Here is a 23,704-nt window from a genome sequence, read left to right as displayed (position 1 = left end):
AGTAAAACAAAACAGAGAGGCATACTCTGGAGGGCGGTGTAATGACAATGGGAATGAAGTCTATCATCTGTTTTTAGTGGGTTTCCCCTTATTTCAAAAACCTGCGTACAAGTGCTAAGTCAGGTGGAAAAAGGGTAACAGAAACCAAGATGATGATGCTGAGCAAGCTTTTTTAAGCAGCAGCAGGCACGCACATACAATGGCATGGGAAAAAAGTGTTTGAGATGGATGACTGCCAACTTGTTGCTTGATAAAAGCCAGAATAAGTGTAAAATAAGTTTAAAATGATTTTACTTTCATCAAACTTCAAACACAATGTATTAATTTCTTTGCTCCATATTTGCAGCACGTACACGCAAAAGACAGTAAAACACTGTGATATATATATATCTTTGTTTTCTCACATCCCAATATCCCCTTCGCAATGTCAAATAGCTGTATCTCACATTGCACATTTTCTCCCTAACCCAAGTTAAAACACAGTTTAGTCTCTGTGTTTCACCAGCTGGGAAATAGACTGCATTTACTTCAGCAGTAACAGGTGGTTATTATTAAAGTGGTAGGCAGCGTGAAATTATCAAAATTTTGGAAAAGGTTGAAAGCGCCTGCTTTACAGACCCATGTAAACGGCTTAATTGAAAGGCTGTGTTAATAGCAGTATTGAATATAGTATCATATTGTGAACACAGACGTGATTACTGGGGCATATGCATGGAAAGGAACATTATTGACTAGATAATGGTGTTATTACCACTGTAGAAAAAACAGCTCTATTCAGCACCTGGGAGGAACTGATGAAAAAATTGTTAAAACTGAAATAATGATGAAAAAAAGTGGTGTGTATGAAAACATAATGGTTCTGTATAAAGCCCAGAAGAACAGCAGTGAGACTTCATCTATGGATTTCAATGAAAACGTAACCACCCATTACACCTGTAGACAAATGTAACTATTTATCTCACAGTGCAAGTGAGCAGGCGCGTGCATACACACACTTGCACACACACACACACTTGCACAGACGCTCAAATTTTCTTTGTGAGCTTTGGCGAATAATTTGCCCAGATATGGAAAGTAATGGTGCAGATACAAGATAGGAGATTGGCTGGCTGGGATGGCTGTGAGCCAAAGTCATCTCGGCAGCAAATGAAAAGCACAGAGCGACGGCGGGGGGGGAGGGCAAGTATCAGCTCTCCATTACTGAGCTTTGTCGACTCGCACTGCTATCAGCCCACAGTGACAAGGAAGGGACAGCAGGCAATGACTAGCTGGAAAATGATACTGAACACACACACACACACACACACACACACACACACACAGATAGATACACACAGACAAATAGGTTCACACTCAGAGAGATGAAAAATGATAACATGAAAACAGACACACACACACATACACACAAAACGATGATAGATATGCAAACGCTAATATGTGTTTTGATAGATATATACACGCACACACACACACACACACACACACACACACACAAAACAAGTTTGCACGGGTGGACGCTGAACGCACACACTTTGAGATGAAAGAATTATTTACAATCTTACCAAAAGAAACCAGGGGCAACAATCCCATTATCTCTCACTGCCTGTGTGCGTGTTTGTGTGTGTGTGTGTGTGTGTGTGTGTGTGTGTGTGTGTGTGTGTGTGTGCCAGTGAGAGAGAGTGAAAGAGAGAGGCCAAGAAATACAGAGATGTATAGAGAGAGAAAGAGCTCATAAGGCTGTGATGAAGCACTGGCGATGAGAGGAAATATGGATGTTATTATCTAGATAATGGGCCTGTAAACAAAGGATACATTTCATTCACGGATGGCTCGCATCTAGATGAGAATGCGCGCACACACACATACTGACACACACGGCAACATAGTTTTTAAACAAAGACAACCAGAATAAGGAAAAATGCTGGCTGACACACACACAAAGGTGAAAGAATAGTTTTTATCTTGTGGGCTCCCGGCAGCATTTCCTCCCTCTCTCTTTCTCTCACAGACAAAAAAGTGGCATTTCAGTTGGCAGGCACATCTATCTCTGGACCAGGCACCCAAGTCCAGTTCACTGGCTAATGACCAGTCCCAGTCTAAACTGGTTTTGCACACACAATAATGCAGAGAATAAAAGGCCATCTCCCTGTCAGGCTTCTTATCTTCTGTTTGTATCCATCTGCTTGTCTCTCTGTGCGTCGTCCAGCCTGCAAAATCCCAAATGTCCAAACGACTGTCTCTGCATAGTTTATTTCACTTTGTCCATCACTGATTCCAGAATCACTTTAGAAACAGAGACTACAACATGTGGTGCTGGTTGCACGTTACTTAATCTAACTTTCCTCCCTCCTGTCTTTATTTTGTCCTTTCCCTTTCTTTGAGGATGCAGTTCATATGCAGTGCAACATTTTTTTTTAAATGTGTGGGGAGAGTGGGAAAGGTGAGAAAGAGAAAAAACAGAAGTGTGGGCAAGGGAGAGTGGGTGACATGTGAAAACAACAGGTAATAAATCGTCTCAAATCAATTTATTCCACAGGCGCTGCAGCCAAAGCTGGCCGCAGAATATGGAAACCAGGGAGAGAACAAAGGACTATGGATTATATAAGATAAAACAGGATGGATGGATGGATGGATGAAAAACATTTGTCTAATTGAATCAAAGTGAGCTACTGCGCCTGGGAAACAAGCAGTAGAATCTAATAATCAGGTTAACATGGGGGCCATATGTGTAGGAGGGTTAAGAGCTTCTACTTGAAGTGTACGCATGTGTGTGTACAATCATGTATGTGTGCATGTAAACTTGCATGCCTGTGCATATGTCTGCCGGTTTTCACATTTATTTACAGGCACCTTTAGTAAATTAAAAATGCAGAAGTCTGTGTAAATTCACAGCTTTATGTTCACATGCATATACATGCACAGCTCTATGTATATGTGTGAAGTACGTCAAGAAATCAATGTAATAGTCAGTGATGATTGGAGATGCTGCTGCGGTCTCACTGTCTGCTCTGCGCAGCTTAGCTTTCTGCTAAGTGGTTGATGGATGGATTCAGAGAATGATGTTGTGCTTGTGTTCTCAGGAAAAAGCCATCTCTACTCTCTTGTCAGCATGTATAATGTAACATTAACAGACTTTAAACACATTAAGGGCACTGTCTTAAGCAAGGACGTGGAGGAGCATTGAGAGAAGGAGGAGACGAGTGTTTAAGCGAATAAGGAATAATGAGGAACGATAGCCACATGCAGAGAATAGCAGATGAATAATTACAGCAGGAATAAAAACTACAGTCTTTGTCTCTCAGTGGCTCTGATGTAAAACTCCAAGCCTCCGAGATCTTCCATGACCTACGGTTGTTATTCCTTCCTGGATTGCTAATGCTGTTTGTCAGCTCGACAAAACTGGAAACAAAAAGAGATGAAGTGATAACTTGTGTTTTCCACTACAACCATGCTCTCTAGAGGGAAGTGGCCCTACAATGTTGAAAACAACAGAAATCTAATGCAGTAAATGAGTGAAACAAGTTATGAAGTAACTTCTAGTGCATTCCTATGTGGCCCACATTCCCAAACATCCCCAGGGATTTTCCTATCATCCCTGACTTTCCCTGTTTGCAACATGCCTCCTGATATTCAGAAATCTTGCATAATTCCTGTACGAGGAAAAAAGATTGCAAACAAGTAAAATCAACATTGCACCCTCACCACACTGAAACTGCTACCCTCCCCCTCCCCCTTCTACAACATCCTTTTTTTTTATCTGCTCTCTGTGCATTAACACCTCCCTAAACCCACCGATCAACCTAAAATCCCCTAATGCCGGGTTTTATCTGTGCCAGGCAGGCCTGGTTAGCTCTGATAGACACACAGGATAGCTAGCTGGCGATAGGCAGGCTGGCGGTACGAGGGTGAGAGAGTTTGGCGATAAGACAGTGGCACGTCAACGAGAGTGATGCCTGTCATAGCCGCGAGTGACAACTGATGGAGCTTGTGTACATGAGAGTGAGAGACTTAGAGGCAGAGAGAGACAGAGATTGTCTATTGTGTGTTCTTTATTGCATGCATGTACTATAGGAAGAAAGGGAGGAAAGGAACAAAGAGGAGAAAAAGAAGAAAGACTGAAGGAGCTATAGAGGATGGAAGAAGACAAAACCTGCTGGACTGAAATATTGCTTCACGCAGTGAATTTAAATGAAAAATGGGAAGTAAAATCAAGAAATGAAGAGGTAAGGACGAACTTCAAAGACTCCAAGAAAATGAATTAGCAGCTCATGGAACAGAACAGAATGAAATGGTCCAGGTGTTCCCAGGTCTGACTGAGAGCCATAACACACCAGCATGAGCATGTAGCTCCTGTAATAGCTTTGAGATTTCAGAGCAGGTATGGAGATGTGAGTGAACAAAAAGCATACCTGGCTTCATTAATAGCATGTAGAAATGCACACGCAAACACATACACATACACACATGCACATAACACAACTAGGTCTAACCATGCATAATGGTAGCAGGCCCCACATTCCTGACTTTGATGTGGAGGGGGGCCCCCGTGTGTATGTGCATGTGTGTGTGTATGTATTTAGGGGGCCCTGCTGAAGTGGGGAATTCAGTGTGGCCCTCTCCAGAACAAAAGGGAATGAAGAAAAGCAGCAAGAGGGTCATGAACAGAGGAGAGAAGAGTGGCGAGATCCTGCAGTCACTGGACTGTGGGGAGGAATGATGGAGTGGGTGAAGGAGTGAAACAACGACAATACTTTGTATTAGAGCACTCTAGTGCCTGGGTGATCTTGTGTACGGTAATATCGACTTGGTTGTACTGAGCTGTATGACAGTGTATGAGGGCCATTGTAGGAAGAAATACAACAATAAAAAAATACAGAGCTGGGGCAGGAGAGTAATATCCAGAGAAAGAACCCAACATTTCTGAGATTAAAGTTGCAAATTTCTCCTGGGTGAAAGTCCTGCGGTTGACCCATTCATCCACCACAACTTACTCCCTGTCACTCTTTTTACAACATCTAGGGCTGGGTACTGAACTCTGTACCTCTAAGGATACCGACAGAATTATATTGGTACCACAGAAATTTATCTGTGCCGAATGCCTGTACCTAAGAAGGCACAGATAAAATTCTGTGGTACCAATATAATTCTGTCGAGAAGGCATCTGGGTGAGAACACCGGTTTTAGACAAGAGAGGGAAGTGCAAAAGAGTCCTCAAACCCTGAAAGCCAGCCACAGAGTTCCAAGGCCAACACAGAGCTCCACAGACCTGCCAGGTTCAACTTCAGACAGGACGCAGAAGCACCCTGAAGTAAGGAAGCTCAGTACCAGTACTGACAGTACCAGTCAGCAGGTACCAGGACCGGAACTGAATCATCATGGACCATGGTAAATGGACTGCACTTGAAAAGCACCTTTCTAGTCTTCTGACCACTCAAAGCGCTTTTACACTGTCACATTCACCTATTCACCACTGCTACTCAGTAAGCATTCACACACACACACACACACACACACACACACACACACACACACACACACACACACACACACCAATGGAACAGCCACTGCGAGCAATTTGGGGTTTCAAGAATATTTCTACATGCGGACTGGAGGAGCCAGGGATCGAACCGCTGATCTTCCGACGAGTGGACCATCTGCTCTACCTCTGAGCCATAGCTGCCCATGTGGTGAGACCTTTTCCAACTGCTGTTTCCAGGGTCAAGATTGATTTTGTGCTTTTAAGTAAACACGGGACAGAAATTTTTCAAGTGGTCAGATATAAATGGAAATTCGAACATCTACAATTTAATGACAAATGGACAAACTCTGTCTTATCATCAGGATCATGTAATATGATTCAAAGCTTAGAAGCCAGTATTATCATATTACTGTTCAAAAGAAAATTCAATCTCAGCCAAAATACCAGATGCAAGTTTATCCAGAGCTTGCACCTTAACCCTGACCTCAAAGACACCCTTCAACGTCACTGTGTCTGGGATAAATTCACATACAGCCAAATAGACTCAAACAACAGTCATACATCATATAGAGCTCGGTGAAGACTACCTAATGACAGCTCCATGTAAACGTCTCCCATATCCTCTGTGTCCCTCTTTAAGATGTGTTTTCTATCTGCAGCAGGGGCGTTCAGATAAAGGCCTGAAATCACTCACTTCCTATCGCACGGTGAGCTTGGCAGAACTTGAGCGCAGCAAGACACAAAACAAATCCATCAATTGCTCTCGAATGGCGAGAGTTGCCATTACAAACATCAGAAAACATACATTTTCCCTATCACTGTGTGTGTGTGTGTGTGTGTGCGTGCGTGCGTGCGTGCGTGCGTGCGTGCGTGCGTGCGTGCGTGCGTGTGCTTCCAGGGTATTTCAGTTCCTAACACAAATTTAAGAGGACAGGGCCACTAGCACTGAACACTTGAGCCTGTACTTTCAGATACACACACAGAGAAGTACAGTATAGCGGTTAGTAACATACTCATTCTCTGTGATAGTGCTGCAGTGCATTGTTGGTGAGCAGAGAGCATCCCCTGGATGTATGAAAAACAATGTTTTGATGGCATAAGTTGTTTTATGTAGCAAAAAAAAGATGCTGCCTTTTTCTCCCATAGCTCCAAGGTTGTGTGTATGTATGTATGTGCGTGTCTGAGTGAGTTAAAAGTTGGGAGCAGATGGAGCATCACACATGAGTGAGTGATCGCCTCGATATATCCATGGGACAAATCCTCCACCTCCACCAGTACCACCATCAGACGCAGTATACACAGCCGACACACAGAAGAGCTCAGAGTAAACCTATACCATATGTGGGTCAGACAGTCCGAGGCGAAGCAGCCTTTCCTTCAACAGCACCAAGACAGACAAAGAGCTATGGTGACAATGATGGAAGAGGCGTGCACTCAAACACATATATATATACACACACACACACACACAGTCAATGGAATGTCAGCATGGCTGCTATCAAAACACAGTGTGTGTCTGGAGCGGGTTATTTTAAGGTCTGGGAGGGAGAGCAGATGCTATCATGAATTTTGCGCTCTTTTATTTTAGTTTTAAAAAGCTTAATTGATGTGGAATTTGACAGAGTTGGTGTTTTTTGAGAGGGTGCACATAGAAGGAGGCCCTGCCATGGTGTTTGTCTTTGCTTCTTAAGGGGAACCTACAACCCACATTGTTCAGGTTCATACTCGCATTTTGGGTCTGTGCTATTACATGTTCATGTCCTTTAATGGTCAAACGATCATGTTATTTTACTCATACGGTCTGTGCTGGAGCACCTGTACTCACTCTCTGTTTGAGGTGCTCCATTTTAGCGCCTTAAAGCCCCACTCCCAAAAAAGCCTAGTCTGCTTTAATTGGTCAGGGTCTCCAGGTCTTCCGAATCCCAGCATCTCCGCACCGTTATTGCAGCCGAGGGAATGACGTAACAGAGAACAGCGACACTTTCTACCGTTAGAAAAATCACCAATAAAAACTATTAATCCAAAATCTACATGAAAATGGTCCGAAATCAGGGAGAAATTAACAACACTGGTGACCAAGATTACATTTCCTTAACATTAGCATGTAGCTACATGTAGTAGTGCTTTCAATGTAGCAGTGTGCCTGGGCCAAATGACCATATACAGAATAAAACCTGAGGGACTGATCATAGGATTTACTTTTACATACGTTAACCTCATTATTTGAAACTTCCGGCACATTTAATACAGACATCCAAATTTCTAACACTATATATAAATATGACAGACAATAACAAAATAAAACTACTTATTTATTTACATTTGTTTATATAAACAGATATAAACACACTCAATAAACTTAATAAAAAAGAGTGGCAATGATGAGAGTATGTGGCAAAAAACCCATCTTCTCACACACCTCTCCATTAATTCCTCCCCACCTCACCACACATTACTGACACTAATGCGCGCACCTTCAAGTCGCTTGTACTTAGAAGCACAAAGAATCATGGGTTCTCAAGCGCTCGTCTATCATTATCACTGCTCCATTAAAAGACAATTCTCTAAAAGTCATCTATTTTTATCTTCCTAATGTTTCTACATGAGATAAGCTCCGACTGCTGTGAAGATCTATTGTTCTTCTTACCAAAAATTCTGTTACGGGGTGAGCTGAGATTTGGTTTGTCAGGATATAATTTCATGAGCACTTTATTCATCTTGCAACACAAATGACACGCTATATTTTAAACGAAGCGCATTTTGAGGCTGCACCTGACAGGTTCAATCAAAGATCCTGAAGCTTTCGTCAAGCGCTCATCAATGAGTTTCAATATGTGGCCGTGTAATCCAGTCTATTCTGTCATATCAGGTTACTTGCTATGCCAACTCTTATTGACCAGCTGTGGTATTCACCCACATGTCTACACCATGGTTATTCATGTGTGAGCCTGTGGCCTTTCACCAGCAGAGCTTACAAAAGGTCACATACTCACACACACGTGCGCACACACAGCCACAACGGGCTTTAGAGGAAGAGGAGGCAAGAAAAAACAAAGAGAGAAAAGGAACAAAGGCTCCCTCCACATGTAGTGAGGTTCTCCCAGCACACACGCATGCATACGATGTAGTGTAAACACAGTGGAAGAAAGTGGGCTGCTTTAACAGTAAATTAAACCTATTCATCACTGTTAAGGCCTTTTAATCCTCACGCTTGCTGAAATTAAAAGACCTTCTCATCGCTCTATCCCTCTATCTCTACCCATGTCTTGCATCCTCAACCTTCCCCTGCAATGCATTCTCTCCTTTTCTCTCATTCATCTCCCCCGCATTCACCTTTTTCCCACTTCCCTTCTCTCTACCTTTCCTTCCTCCCTCCTCTTTCCCTCCAAATTAAATGCCTTTAGCTAGCAGTCGTCAGATAACTGTGCGTAGCGAGTCGCTAGACACGGCGCGGCGGCAGCATTTCATCTTCCAGACCATCACTAAATCACGCTAACTCAATCATCTGCATGGAGTTACACACACATACACACATGCGGCTGCGAGTGTGAAAAGCACTGCATCTAGAGAGGTGCTTTACTATGACTGATTTTATCAGCTGTCTTGCAAACGGGGGAAGAAATTGCACCACAACATTATCATATACAATAAGATGAGACTTGAAGATAGAGCTTTCCAATTGAATGCCTTTTTAGTGTCGCCATTCAAATGAGAAAAGACCTCCTCTTACATTGAGGCGCAACGCAAATCCCTTATGGGATATCTCAACCGAGACAATATTACACATTTACATCAAAGACTGCTGAGAGGATATTTATGTTAAAGACATAACGTGCATACACTTAAAGACCAGATTTAATATTTATATGGCTATGGGTGCTTGCACATAAGAATAGCAACCTGGCACAGGATTCCCATGGTGACACTGGCATGTTTGGACCACTGCTAACCCTTTAAGTCAGTAGCCCTTTTACTCAGAGATCCAGCGATAGGGGCACAACGAAGACCCTTTATTATGTCGGCTTTGCTTTTATTATACAGAACCAGCTAACACCGGCATAATGCCGCCCAAGTGTGTGATTTGATAGCATGTTAGCATTCTGAAAACACAGACGCAACATGGGGCGTGACATGTAGCACAATAACGTCACGATCTAGTGTGACATGCCATATGCATCAGGCAGTGCTTTCTAAACAATAACAACAGTATAACTTAGCGCAATGACAATCATTTATTGTCCCTCTAAGATGGCTGCTGATCTTGTCCTCTGCTCGGCACGTAAGGAGCTCCAAGACCTCATTGTCCACCCAGTTTGTAGACTTTTTGGCTGCTATTCGTCTTCTTTGAGTTAACCACTAACTGCTGCTTGCTGCTTTTTAAATCTTCCAGCGGTGAGTAGGACACATACCACATCATCAAAACGTTACACTCATCCCGTCCTAATGGCTCACACTTTTTGGACAAATGTCTATTTGGTGCTGGCACCACCTATGCTGCTGGCTTTAAGACAGAACAACTCTGTCCCCATATTCCATGTCTGTACCTTTTATGCAGAGCGGTGAAGTGAAATAATGACACGACATTGCCACCTCCAGCAGACAGTGCAAAAGGGGCTTGAGAGAAAAAGTGAGAACTATGCAAACAAGCTGCCGGCTTTATCAGACACAGGAAGGTGAGAAACTAAACAAAGATTGGGAAGAGTGCTAAATGCAATGAGGGGGGGCAGATGCTATCATCTGTGGAGTCTGTGTATGTGGCTTTGAAGAGAGAAGTGGAGCACATACAAACACAGGAGAGATCAGCTGGGGAGGAGAGTTGTTTGTGTAGTGTGTGAGTGCAGGAGTGGGGGAGGGCATGTTTGTATGAGAGAAAGTGTGCGTGCATACAGAGTGTGTGAAACAGTCTATGAATTTGCATGTGTAGCAAAACAGTTGCGTGCGGCGACTTCATGCGAGTGTGTGATTGTGTGTACGGAGTTAATCTAAATCAGTCACATTAAAAAGGCATCAATTAATAGCTTGAAGAAACGAAGAACGTAAACACACTCCCACTCCTGATGTGACACTGTGCAGCGCCGCTTGACCCACCATTTACTGACTAGATCAGCCATTCACTAGGATTACAGTCGAATAGGACCTAATCTTCAGCTGTAATTACCAAGGTAGGTATGTGTGTGTGTGTGTGTGTGTGTGTGTGTGTGTGTGTGTGTGTGTGTGTGTGTGTGTGTGTGTGTCTTCCTGTGGGAGAGCCAAAGTGATTACATGGCCACTGGTGCCTCTAATAGCATCTTTTAGGGAGAGAGAGAGGGAGAGAGGGAGAGATGAGTGATTTCCATCTTTCTTGGGAAGGACCAGAATTATGGCGGAGGAATCCTATGGTGGTTAAGATGTGGGTCTGTTTTGACTGTGCCGTCATGTAAGAGTGTGTGTGTGGGTGTGTGCGTGAGTGTGCAGATGTTTGTAATAGATGTAACACAAGAGGCTAATGGGAGCCAGGCCAAAACCACACCTCAGCGTAATGTGTGCCAAACCATTCCTGGCCACAAATGCCTGCCTCTCCTCCGCCTCTTTCATTTCTCCGTCTTCTTCTCTGTTCATTTTATTTCACCCCCTCCCAAAGCATTTCTGGGTTTTCCTCAATTTCAACATCCTTCTCCTCCTCTTTAGTTTTGTTTTGACGCTTTCCTTCACCCTTTATTCCTCCTCTTTATCCTTGCCTTTTCTCTCAGCAATATCTTCCTCTTCTGTCTTTCCAAAACACAAGTGAAAAAGTAAAAAAGCCTTACTCAGCTCTCACACACACCACAAACACCGATGGCAGAAAAAGAAACACTGTGAGAGAACAGAAAGAGAGAGGTTGACATAAACAAAGTGAAGATGAGCGCACAAACCAGCGAACCACAACACTGTCAATTGGTGACACAGACAATGTTCTTTTTTTAAACGAAGAAATAGGTTACTGGGAACAATAGGAAGCTTGGTGGCTTAAATGAGAGGAGGTTAAGGGGGGAGAAAAGTAATGACAGAATACACACATGCCCACACACAAATAATGTCTGGCAGTTGTAAAGAACGAGGAATGCAGATGGTGTTTAAAATGAGCTTTTATGGCGTGGTTTAGAGCGATTTACAGCAGTGGTCGGCCTTGTGTGAGTTTGAGCGTGTGTTTGTGTGTGTGTGTGTGTGTGTGAGTGGCAGTGTGCTCGCATTGCACATACTATTCAGAACGTGGTCTTGTAAGTTTAGTGTTCCAGTAAGATGAACTACTCCACCCACTTTCTACCGTCCCTTATTTCTTTTCTTCGTCTTTATTTTTCTTCATCTTTAATCTATAAAATGTGAGGAAATTGAGAACGATGACCATCAAAATTTACTTTGGTATTTTTTGACCAACAGTAATAAACCATAAGATAATCAATTCATAATTACATACAATAAAGAAAGCAGTAAAAGGTCACATTTAAGAGGATGAAGTCAGCAAATGTAATGTGATATTTTGGCTTGATAAATGACTTAATGCCCAGTCACACCAGAAAAAGGCACAGCAAAATTCCACGAATATTCAAGGTGGAAAGTTTAAATGAGTATTAACTGGAATTTTTAATAATTAACAAGAAATAAGAATCAGAATGGTTTTTAGTGTCATTTTGCTTAGGAACAATAAAGTTCTGTATATTCTGTTAGAATATAAACAAACAAATAAAAGCAGTAATAGTGGCAAAAAAAGAAATATAGGATTTTTATACTCAGGCTGTATTTGTAATGTCATTTGCAGATAGAAACAAACCTTCTGCCATAACATAAGCAGACATAATCCATTAATTTGTCACATATACCCATTAATTTGTAAATACAAGAAATAACAACAACAAATAGTGGGTAATAACAGTAGTCAACAAAAAGTACAATTTTCATATTAAAATTGTGCAATTCCCCAAAGTCCAAAACTCAACTTCCCTAGACTAGTAAGGATGATGCGCAAGTAGCCGGGGAGCTAACAGCTAGCACGCTAGCAAGCTTGAAACATAAAAGTCAGTTAAAATACCTCTCTGAGCTTCCTTCTATTTGTTCTGCACCATGTCATTTACTCCACCCTATTGTCCTCAGCACTGCAAATAACTTTATTTAGCAAAGCATTATTAAAGATGGGAAAAACACTCTCTGACCTAGCTAGCTTGCTACATGTTAGCTAATTAGAGTTAACTGTCCAGTTAGCAAGATCGTTAGCTCCTCGGAAACGGGTCAATGAGTTAGCATAATTCAGCAGACACATTCATACCATTAACTCCTACATCATTACAGTCTAGAAACCATTGCCCTTTCAGTTGAGGAGCTTATTCTCCAACAGACGACAGCTGAATCAAGGCAGCGAGAGCAAAACAGTTAATAACCTCCGATAGATCCCTCCATTTTGCACTCTATGGCTCACCATTCCTTCAAAGGTCAGCTCATATAGACAGTTTGCTACGCTGATGTAGCAGAGCCTTAGAAGAATTAACTAATCAATCAACTATTCTTATTAGCACTATATTTGATTCACAGGATGTCAGTAGAGATCATGTTATGATAGTTATCGCAGTAATGATTGGCTCATATCACCAAACTCTCTTTCAGTGTCTGTAACACACTGTAAAAGTAGGTCAAAAGTGCAAACTCAAGGAAAGGTATCGGATGTTTGCTCTAGTGATAGCTCTTTGTGTGTGGGTGGGTGTGTGTGTGCGTGTGTGTGCGTGTGTGCAGCTCCTGGTTTCTCAAGTAGAGAGGAGGAGGCACATTCCTGCCATGACTGCCCTAATCCTGCCCTTCAGTACAACCCTCTACTGCCTCACCAACTACTTTGTGTGTGCTGGTGTATGCCTGCGAGTATGTTAATATCTCTGTACGTGTTGAAATACCTTTGTGCATCTATGCGCACACAAACACAGACACACTCTAGTGCGCTCCACTGTGTGTGTGTGTGTGTGTGTGTGTGTGCGTGTGTGTGTGTGTGTGTGTGTGCATGTGTGTGTCTCAGTTCCACATTACAAGATAGTGTCAGGGAGAGAGAAAAAGCACGTGGGGAAAAATGAACTTTGGGTTTGAGTCAAAAACACCAAAATGTGTCTTGCTTTTGAGTTTAATGGTGATGTAGTATGTGATGTGTAGGTCTGCTGGGGTTTCTGCTGTTAGCTTAACACGGCTGGACTCTATTTGTGTTTGTCCAGGAGGCAGACCTCTGTTTTTCTTGGCACGAGGCTGAATGTAATGCCTTCTGCTGAGAGTCGAGGAGAGAGATGTATTGATGTATGAGGTTTAAGTTATTGATGCAGTGGATCTGGACAGGCTGAGGGGGCGGGTAGCTGTTTCAAAACTAAAAATATGCTTAAGTATGTACTGAACGTGACTTTGAGAGAACTTGAGGTGGCTCATTTTTGCGCACATCTTCACAAAATCAGAAATCCATGAAGAGTAGTGAAGAGAAGGTGGCTTGCAGGTTGTGTTGATTAACAACAAATGTTTTTCAGCAGAGTTTGGATTTTTGCACACACACATATGCACTCAATAACATGTAATGTAGCTTTGCTTTCTCACTTCCTTCAGTGGAAGTTGCCCAGTTCTCTTCTCCACCCAAGCAAAGACAATATTAGTTTCTGTCTGAAACCAAAAGCCTGACCCTGCAGTGTGGCAAGACATAATATAACTATTTTCCTTCCCTGACTCAGCCTTCATCCCTCATTCCTTCATCCTCAGGTGAGGCCACCCACTTTTCTTTGCCCAGATTGCTAACTCTTGTTTGGGGAGGAGCCAGAGGAAAGTCCCTGGCTTGGGTTCGGGCCTAGTGTGGGGAATCCACCCCTGAAACTGAGACGAGAAAAAGGGAGAACTGGGAAGACTGCCACTGACGGTAACACAGATGAGAGTTGGAGTTGTGTTGCCTTCCCGCTTCCCCTAAACTCTTTCAACGCTTTTTCTTCCACTGCTTCATCTCTGTGTTGTTCATTCAGCATTCTTCTCCTCTTTACATTTTTATATCTCACTCCATCTCTCAGCTCAGTTCCCATTTGCCTCCCTCTCTTCCTCCCTGCCTGCTCATTGCGCTCTCCTGGTGTGCTGTAATGGTCCACGGGGACAGTCTTGGCTGCTGCCGACCAACTACAACGAGCATGACTGATTTAAGAGCCAAAAGACTGGACTGGACAGAGAGCGGGAGAAAATGTGTGTGTGTGTGTGTATATCTGTGAAAGAGAGAGAGAGCTAAACAGAGGGAGAGAAAGTGAAAAGGAGTGAAGTCCAGTACAACTGAAGGATGAGAAAAAGAGACAGAGCTGCTACAGTCATCCACGGAAGGCAGGGAATAAGAGACCACACATAACTCAAACTGGACCCTATTAAAATACACTAAACACTACTCTACTTATGCCTGTGTGTGCGTGTGTGTGTGTGCGTGTGACAGAGGAAAGGGACATCTGCATCTGTGGAGTATATGCAGTGACATTTAGCAGATGTGCTAGCCATGTGTGAAGCCACATGTGCACGCGCACACCGAGACGTGACCTCGTCCCAGGTGCTGTTTAATCCCTTATAGTCGTGATATTACTCAATAAATGAGGCCAATGGAAAAGAAAAGAGGAAGATACATCTTTGACATTTTTTTAACCCTAGCCCCCTCTATTTTGAAATGTTAAAAATATTATCATTGCTCAATATCTGACCTTCCCTTTTCTGTTTTTTTTTTTTTTTCACTGTTTGGGTCAACTAAGTCAGCATCTGCTGTGGTAACAGGTCATTTGTTGGTGCAAAGCTCCAACGAAACAGACCAAAAACGACAATGACATAAGAGATGGAAAAACAGGAAACAAAACACAAGTACTGCATTTACAGCTAACACACAGGTAGACGCATTTCTTGGTGTTGAATACCAGGTGTGCCACTAGTAAGGAGAGTCTTTCAGTATCCCTATTTGTCACGGCTGTTGTTTCTAACTTTATCTTGATTTCAGTCTCACTCATCCAGTCTCTTTTACGAAAGCACACCAGCACAGATTTCTGCCGACACAACTGTGTCAACAGTGTACACAAACTGCAGGGCTCAAGGTCTGCCCGATTGCCTGGGGAATGCCGGGCTGCACTGTGGTGCAGTGATTAGGTGCAGAGGTGCAGTGGTGCAGTGATTAGCAGGGGTGAGGGGTTTGACCACTGGGGTGGTGGAGCCCTTTGCATGTTCTCCCTGTGTCAGCCTGGCTTTTCTCTGGGTACTCCGGCTTCCTCCCATGATCCAAAGACATGCAGACAGGGTCAACTGGTGACTCTAAATGGGCCGTAGGTGTGAATGTGAGCATGAATGGTTGTCTGTCTCTATGTGTTAGCCCTGTGATAGTCTGGTGACCTGTCCAGGGTGTACCCCACCCCTCGCCCAGTGTCAGCTCCAGCCCCCCCCTGGACCCCTAACAGAACATGAGGCTATGGAAAATGAATGAATGAAAGTGAAAGGCCACATTGGACTAATAAATCTAGACAGACTTAAAGAACTTAAGAATTAAACACTGTCCTTGCTGAGGCTGATAATAGAAGAAGCTAAGAAGCGAGCCATCTTGTTTCCTTCTCATCTTTGTTGAGAGTTGCATACGTGCAGTACCAATCAATCACTTGCAAGAAAATGGCAGCAGGTAAAGACAGAATTTGTGAGCTGAAGCACATGCAAGCAGTTCAAATGTCCTGGAAACAGGAGTTTTGTTGGGTGGGGTTCGAGGATGTGGCCGAAACTAAGACTAAACATGACAGTTAATTTAAGCATTTGTTGTTATATGATAACCACTAATATATAAACCAATTTATATGGGGGCAAGCAAAATTTACTAGGGCAGGTAGATTTCTAACCTCCTTGTTACATGACTAGGTGAGTGAAAAAGACATTACCACTGGACTCTGAACTGGTGGTTGGAATGTGAGGAATGTGGTTTGTTTTGTTGTTTTAACACACCTGTCCACTCCTGGGCAGTCGCCACAAAAAGTAGCCGTACATGTAACTTTGTCCATTTCAAAAAGTTTGCCCCAAAACATCCCTTCCTGTAGTACCTGTTTACAGGAAGGGAAACCTTTGTGAGAGCTGATAAGAGTATAAAATGATTTCTTGTCTCCTGGCCAATGAGCGGAGGTGAATGCACAAAACCAGGAAGCGGATGTTGTCCCTGTGCCAATGAGCGGGGCTGAGTAATAAATCATTCACCCACTACATTCTACTCGATGAAAAGCGACCACGGGCATGCTGAACCAGATAGTGGGTACAGCTTTTCAGCCTCTAGGCCCAGATGGGTAGACGCATCAAATGCTTCTATATGTGGGCTGCAAGTTTGGCGTGCTGCACTCAAATAACATCTATTAATACCTCCACTGCTCAACTCGAGCCACTTTACACTGCCTTATGTAACTGCAGGGTCACAGAGGGCATGGATAGAGATAGACTGCGGTTGTGTATGGTGTGCACAAACACACAGGAATACACTCCTCTGCACATATATACCGCCACTCTCCGCTAACAGACAAACACACACACTTCAGGCATGCCATGGCAGTGCCTGAGCAGCTGGTTCGACCAGGTGGAGGACAGATGCCCCGCCTTTGGTTTGGCCCGTAGCCATAGTGACACAATGGGGCCCCGACTGATGGCTGTAGTCTCTGGGGAGAAGGTGGGGGTGGGTTTGGTTGACACCCAGAGCTATCCAGATGATACGGGCCACCCACGTTCGACCACATTCCTGCCAAATTATGACAATTAGAAGCTGTAATCGACGGCCTGTATGTTTCTGTGGGGTTCATGTGGAGCTCAGCAGTAGTCACAATTAACAACAGCAAATTTGCCAACATCCAAATCAACAGGGACATTACAGAAAAACCAGGAAGTGACTGTTTCCAAACTTTGCAAGTTTTCTTGAGTCTTTTGTTTCAAACAGCATTTGTTTCCCACATGGAGACACTGTGTTTACATGATTTACAGTACACTAAACCATAACTAAAATATTATGTTGTAATGTGTTGAAAGAGGTGAACTTTCAGCAGTCCCACAGGCGCAAAGTACAAACAGTGAGAAGGGCAGCGCTGAAAAAAAAAAAACAGGACAGAAAGAAAGAAACCAAGCAAGGATAAAAGGAGAAATGATGGAGGCTCAAGAAATGCTGAGTGATGAGTGTGAGACCTTTTTTTTTTTTTTTTTTAAACCAGAGGCTGCTGGCTGCCAGTTACTAACAGATAATGTGTGTGCTTGGTTTGTCTGTTTGAGTGAGACAGAGACAAAGGCAAACAGAGAGAAAAAGAAAGCAGAGTTTGTCTGAAGTGGTGGCCAGCTGGGTCAACTCTCATTCCTCTATGTCAGTGAGGGAGGACATGATGGAAGGAGAGAAGGGCTAAGATCCAGGAGGGAGGGGATGAAAGAATAACAGAAGAAAAGAATGATAGAAAGATAACAAACGCAGATGAAGACACTGACCATTAGTCACTTATTTTCAGGAAGAACATTAGGTTATTATTGGTTATTACCAAAGACAAATTTGTGCTCATCTCTGTTTTATTTCCCCAACCAGCAAGTCTGTCCATCTCATCAGTGCATTATAAGCCAAAGTCAACTTGGACTGAGGAAAAACATAACAGAAGGTGATGGGGGGGAAATACTCACTCTCGAATACACTTCAACCTTAGTCACTTTAATTTTGCTGTGGCCAGACATTTGTGATTTTTCAAGGCCCTGATTTACTCCAAATCTGACACGAGCATGGACTCAGATGCATACAGGGTTAAGTTTATACTACACTGGGCATTTGCACATGACATTTTGCAATCTGAGAGAATGGCTCTAACTAGCACAAAAATCCAGATCTCTCAGTTTTTCCTCTCTGCCTCTTTTCACCTAACCCTAACACGCCAGATGGTTTGTTACACAGACACATCTGAGAGGCCGTCATTGGAAACTGTGAAGAAAAAGGCAGGCACTTTCAAATTAGTACGGGCAAATGATTGAACAATTCCTCTGTCTATCACCATCTATCACGGGCTAATATCAACCAAACAGGTCAAAGAAACTACCAGTGGGGTAAATAAAATTCTTGTCAAAGCCCGATGGGTGAAAAGCAAAAACATCTTTTCCAATGAGAAAAGCCTTTAGTGCCATTTTTTGTTCTTCTTTCAATGAGTAATTACTCTCCAGTTCTAATATAACTGATGCTAGGAGGAGTTCCCATTGTTGTTTGGAACTAATAGTTACCTCTCTGTGCCGTCACACACACCTTAACCACCCCTGTAGCTGCCAGAGGCTCCTCACAGGACGCCAAGTGGTCCAAACCACTGGTGGTTCAGACACACACACATTACTCGAAGCCTGACAAAACGCATTTCTGTGTGATATCGTGATCTCCAGATCCCACAAGTCTTATGTGATCTCGTGATATATTGAGAATCCAGCTGCTGTGCGAGGTAATTTTTCACCCAGACTAAAGCCCAGTGCTCACTCAACTGCTGAAAGTCAAAACATTCCGACACACGCAAACACACACAGTGATGCCAGTGTAGCAGCATCACTTGATAAGAAATGGCATTGGCATCAGGATACTGTGTGCCACCATCAGCATCTAAGGAAATGCCTCCAGTATCTGTGTTTGTTTATATGTGTGTGTGTGTCCCTGACAAAGCAGCTTCTGACACATGTCACTGAGAATTAAATCTCGTCCTCTTCCTCTTCGCTCTGCTTTCTAACCATCTCTCTCGCTCTCCTCCTGCAGGGGCTTAAAATAAAGTTAAAATCAATGCTAGTGAGTTTAAAAAAAAAAAAAAGTAGAAGAAGTGGAAGCAAGTGAAGATTGTGTTAGAGTTAACGTGTGTCGGTTCTTCGACACACACACACATGGAAAATGCTAAACTAGTGAGAAGGCTTCCCCTGGACCAAAATAGGCGAGAGGAGAAGAAAGCACAGCAAAGTTTCCAGACAGTCAGCTGAGTGAGCGCACTGGACTGTCACAAGATTGCTTTTTATAGAAGTGCTCTTTATTGTGTCTCTTGCTGTCTGTCACTCTCTTTCTGTCCTTCTCGCTCACACACACACACACACACACACACACACTCAAACATCTGCCAGCTTATCTTGCCCTTTCACTTCCTTCGGTCTCTCTCCCACTGCCCCACAGACAGAAACAGGAAGCGTGTATGAGCAGGGGAAGTTGTCAATATAGAAAACAGAGGAAATCCTTCGTCCTAGATTACTTTCTCTCACACATGTGTACAACCACAAACACACACATACGCAGACAATTACTCCAACATGCAATCAAAGTGATAAGGCAGGTAATAGTAACACACACAGTGTCCACTCTCTTCCAGCTGTGTTGACTTGACGTGAAGTCCCGGACACATTAAGTATTCAGTCTGCCACACAGCCGATGTTGATTCCATAAAATGTGTAATTTGTGTGATTAGCTGAGGTTAAAATCAAAGTGAATTACAGTGGAATTAAACTGCCACAACGGCAAACAATCAGTTGTGTAAACACACAAATATAGCTTCAAAGTGCTAAAAAAGAACCAAGATGACGTACCAAACCCAGCATGGATGGCTATTACTCAGTCTCCCGTTCTCCTGCTTCCTGACTCATGTAAACACACACACAAACACACGCGCACACGTTACGAAACTGCAAAAACACAGTGCGCGCTAATAAATTCCTCAAAGGGGTAACCACACGTTGCTATTAGCTCATTATACACAGAAGGAGCCTGCATGCTCGCTCACTCACTCTCTCCACTCACAAACACAACCATTCACGTCCCAACAGACCGGACACACGCACGCACGCACACGCAAAACACACACAAACACACACAAACACACACGATTAAGCAGCAGCATGGGCGCTCAGCAGGATTTAGAGGACAATTAAAAAGCTCAATTAGACTTATATTCTTATTTCCAGAAATGAGCGTGTTACAGATGGCGTGGCTCGCTCTTTGCGTTTTAAAACACACACATCTTGCTGGTTTCCTCCTGGGAGACAACACAGGGGAGCTGTAGAGAGGAGGGAGGGATTTGATGTAAATATGTCTAATGGCGCTGCGTTTGCCAGGCTGTTGAGATAAGTGCCCGATGAAAATGTATCCCACATCCTTAAAAAGCAATATTGCTGGTACTAATATGATATTGCATGTTTTCAAAACGCTTGTACGGCTTGAAATCACTTTGGTGATGTTTGCTTGCTCAGTGATTGGAGCTTGAGACAGATTGTGTTTGTGTTGCTCCACAAACACATTCACACAACCTTGTTTTGTTCCCTATCTCCGTCATTTCCTCCCTGCAGCCTTAAACTATTTACAGTCCTCCCCATTCTCTGGGCCTTTTCTTCCAAGTTTCCCTCCTTGCATTTCTTTTCTCCCTCTTCCTTCTCAGTGCGTCGTTTCCAGTAAAACCAAGTATCACAGTTCCATTGTCTTCCTCTCCTGCATCCTCCCAAGTTTTCCAATGCCAAGTCTGTTGAGTCAGCCGCTGCATAAATCTACTGTTTGTGTGTGTACTTGGGTAAATTGCTCTTGGCCAGGTCACAAACTTTGAATAGACAATACCTTTCCATTCAGAAAAAAAAGTCACAAGACACACGCTCACACACAAACACACACATGCAAGAGGCAGATGGTCCAACCTGTAGGTTTTCCACGGCCCATTTGCAGAAGGGCAATGCTTCACTGTCCGCCCTAACTGGCATACACACACACACACACAGAAACACACACACTCGCTCACACATGCAGAGAGGGCAATAAATTCAAACCAGCACAATACAACCCCCGCAACGGACATGGTGGGAGCCACGGCGAATGCCAGAAAACCAGAGCAAGTCCCCGAGTTCATCGAGAGGTAAACTTGATTCACATTCACAGGAGGGCATGTGATGCTGTTCTCCAGTGATGAAGGAACTTGGCACCATTTGAAAGACTTTTTTTATTCTGCCATTCAAACTGTCAGCGTTTCCGACTGTTACAAGCTGAAAAACCTGATTTCAACAGCAGCTGGATTATTTTGATTGTTTTACTTTTGTTTGTCTCTCAAAGTCATTTGAGTTTAGCTGCTTATGGAAGATAATGCTAGCTTTCAATAAATAAGACAAAGAAAACAATAAGATGGGAAATCTGCGATTCCTGTGAGTCACAAGCAGTATCTAAAAAATGATCGAAGCTCTTTTCCTGTTATTGTGCATCACTTGTAGGTTGCAGAGTAAAGACTTGACAAAAAAACAATAACACCCACTAACATCTGGCTTTTGTCTTTTACAATCGGCATTCATTCTCAGGACAAATGATTCTGTCACGGGTATTTATCTGCATTGATGGAAATATGACACCCAGGTGGAAGCAATACGTTTTACCCCTTTTCCAGTGTGATGCGAGACATGCCGCCACGTCTCCATCCAAGCAGTATGCAAACATCATTCCAAATGGTATTAAGTATGAAGGAGAGACTGAATAAGTGACTGATCAAGTCACATCAGTTTTTCCACTGGCCTCCATGCTGCTTTCTGCCATTTACTAACCTGTTTTCCAGCATGTCTGTGATATCGAATGTGACACACCAGAGTGCTCATCCACTGCAGAGTCGTGTACACAGCTCTGGTCTACTGGCTGTGGGAAAAGAGGTTATCACCCATTTGTAGCAGGTTTTGTTGCGTTAAAAAACAAATCTGCACATATGCACTAATTTTGGTGGAAAATGTGTATTCAAAGGAAATGAGTTAGTGGGTCCCTAAAGAGCTGCGAAACATTACTGAGAAAATATTAGACAGTAAGCCCACCAATATCTCTCTCTAGCCGGAATTTCTTCCCTCTAATCTTTCCTCTTTTTCTCCTTCTTCCTCTCCTTCTCTTAAAGCTGATGTTTTTCTCTCCGTCTAGCGATGGTCAAATTATCAGCTAGCCAAGCCTTCTTAGCAGCTAATTGGTGGGTGTTACAGAGAGGTGCCCTCAATTTCCACCATCATCTTGCTTTATCACACTATTTCTTTTTCTCTTGCTACCAGCCCTAAAATCATATGGAAGACGGTTTGTTGCCCACAGCAGCCTGAGAGAAATAGGGATGAACACACACATATCCAGGCATACACACTTCCATGCGCTTGGGCACATGCGGAACAATTGGTGTTCACACACCCATGTAAGAACTGTGGCACGCACACACACACACACACACACAAACACACACAGAGAGTGCTAACTCAGAGCTGGAGTTGAGAAGTCCCAGTGGGAAAAGCCACTTTCCGGAACATTTTACCCAATTTGCATTGCTCCTGGCTCCATCGCTTTCTCTGAGAAGAGGATATGGGAATGAAGAACAAGTCACAGGGTGTGGATATGTGTGTGTCTGTGTGTGAGTCAAAGTAAGTGTCTCCAAAGAGTGTCATAACTAAGAGGTTGGAGAAAACATGCACGTCAGTTAAGTCAGCAGTGAGAAATATTCATCTTTTAATGCTTGAGAACAAAAAAAGCTTGTTCGTGCATTTTAAAAACTGCGCACTCACTCGTTCAGCTGCTCCATCCATCTATCCACACATCCAGTCATTCAATACTCCATTTATTTACCCCCAAACTGTTCCACTGAAGGACGCAAGTCAGGTTTGACAGTTAATGAAATTGGCTCTATATAAATGTGCTCTGTAAGAGAGTCCCTCCATGATAAATGTTATACACACATTAACACTCGCCGACTTCACAGACTTAACTGGAAGTGGATCAGAAGCCTATAAATAAGCACAAACACACATTTTGGTGAACATCCAAGGTTTCATAACATCAGGACATGCCCCGTGTGGCTTTTACCAGTCTACTGAGGACCTTGCATTTCTGAAATGCCTCACACACACACACACACACACACACACACACACACACACACACACACACTCACGCAGCGGGAGAGAGTGATGCAGGACCAATGCATTAGAGAGATGATGCAATGAGAGGAGTCAGAGCCGCGAGCAATCAGTCTGATTAAGTGTGTGTGTGTGTGTGTGTGTGTGTGTGTGTGTGTGTCGCCTTTCCTCTCATCTCCTTCTCCCCTGCTCCAGCTCTCCTCTGTGATCCCACACTCGTCCTCCTCAGAGGAACCAGGCTGTTTTTTTTCCAAAGGTTTGACATTATATCATCTGGTTAGATACACGTGGAAGTGCAAGTGTGACAAAATACAGCTGTCAATTCATCGGGGACCCAGAGAGGGGGATGGTAGA

The 23,704-nt window shown here is 43.3% G+C and overlaps 1 protein-coding gene across 4 annotated transcripts in view; it reads right to left on the bottom strand.

Annotated features, from left to right (window-relative positions):
* LOC125903882 (plexin-A1-like) overlaps window positions 1–23,704 on the bottom strand; it is a 267,206-nt gene that overhangs the window by 163,802 nt on the left and 79,700 nt on the right. The gene's annotated exons all lie outside the window — the stretch shown is intronic.

The sequence above is a fragment of the Epinephelus fuscoguttatus genome, linkage group LG1 (assembly GCF_011397635.1).
Source record: "Epinephelus fuscoguttatus linkage group LG1, E.fuscoguttatus.final_Chr_v1".
NCBI classification, from domain to species: domain Eukaryota; kingdom Metazoa; phylum Chordata; class Actinopteri; order Perciformes; family Serranidae; genus Epinephelus; species Epinephelus fuscoguttatus.
Note: the sequence above shows the minus strand (reverse complement) of the source record. Positions and strands in the feature narration are given on the sequence as shown.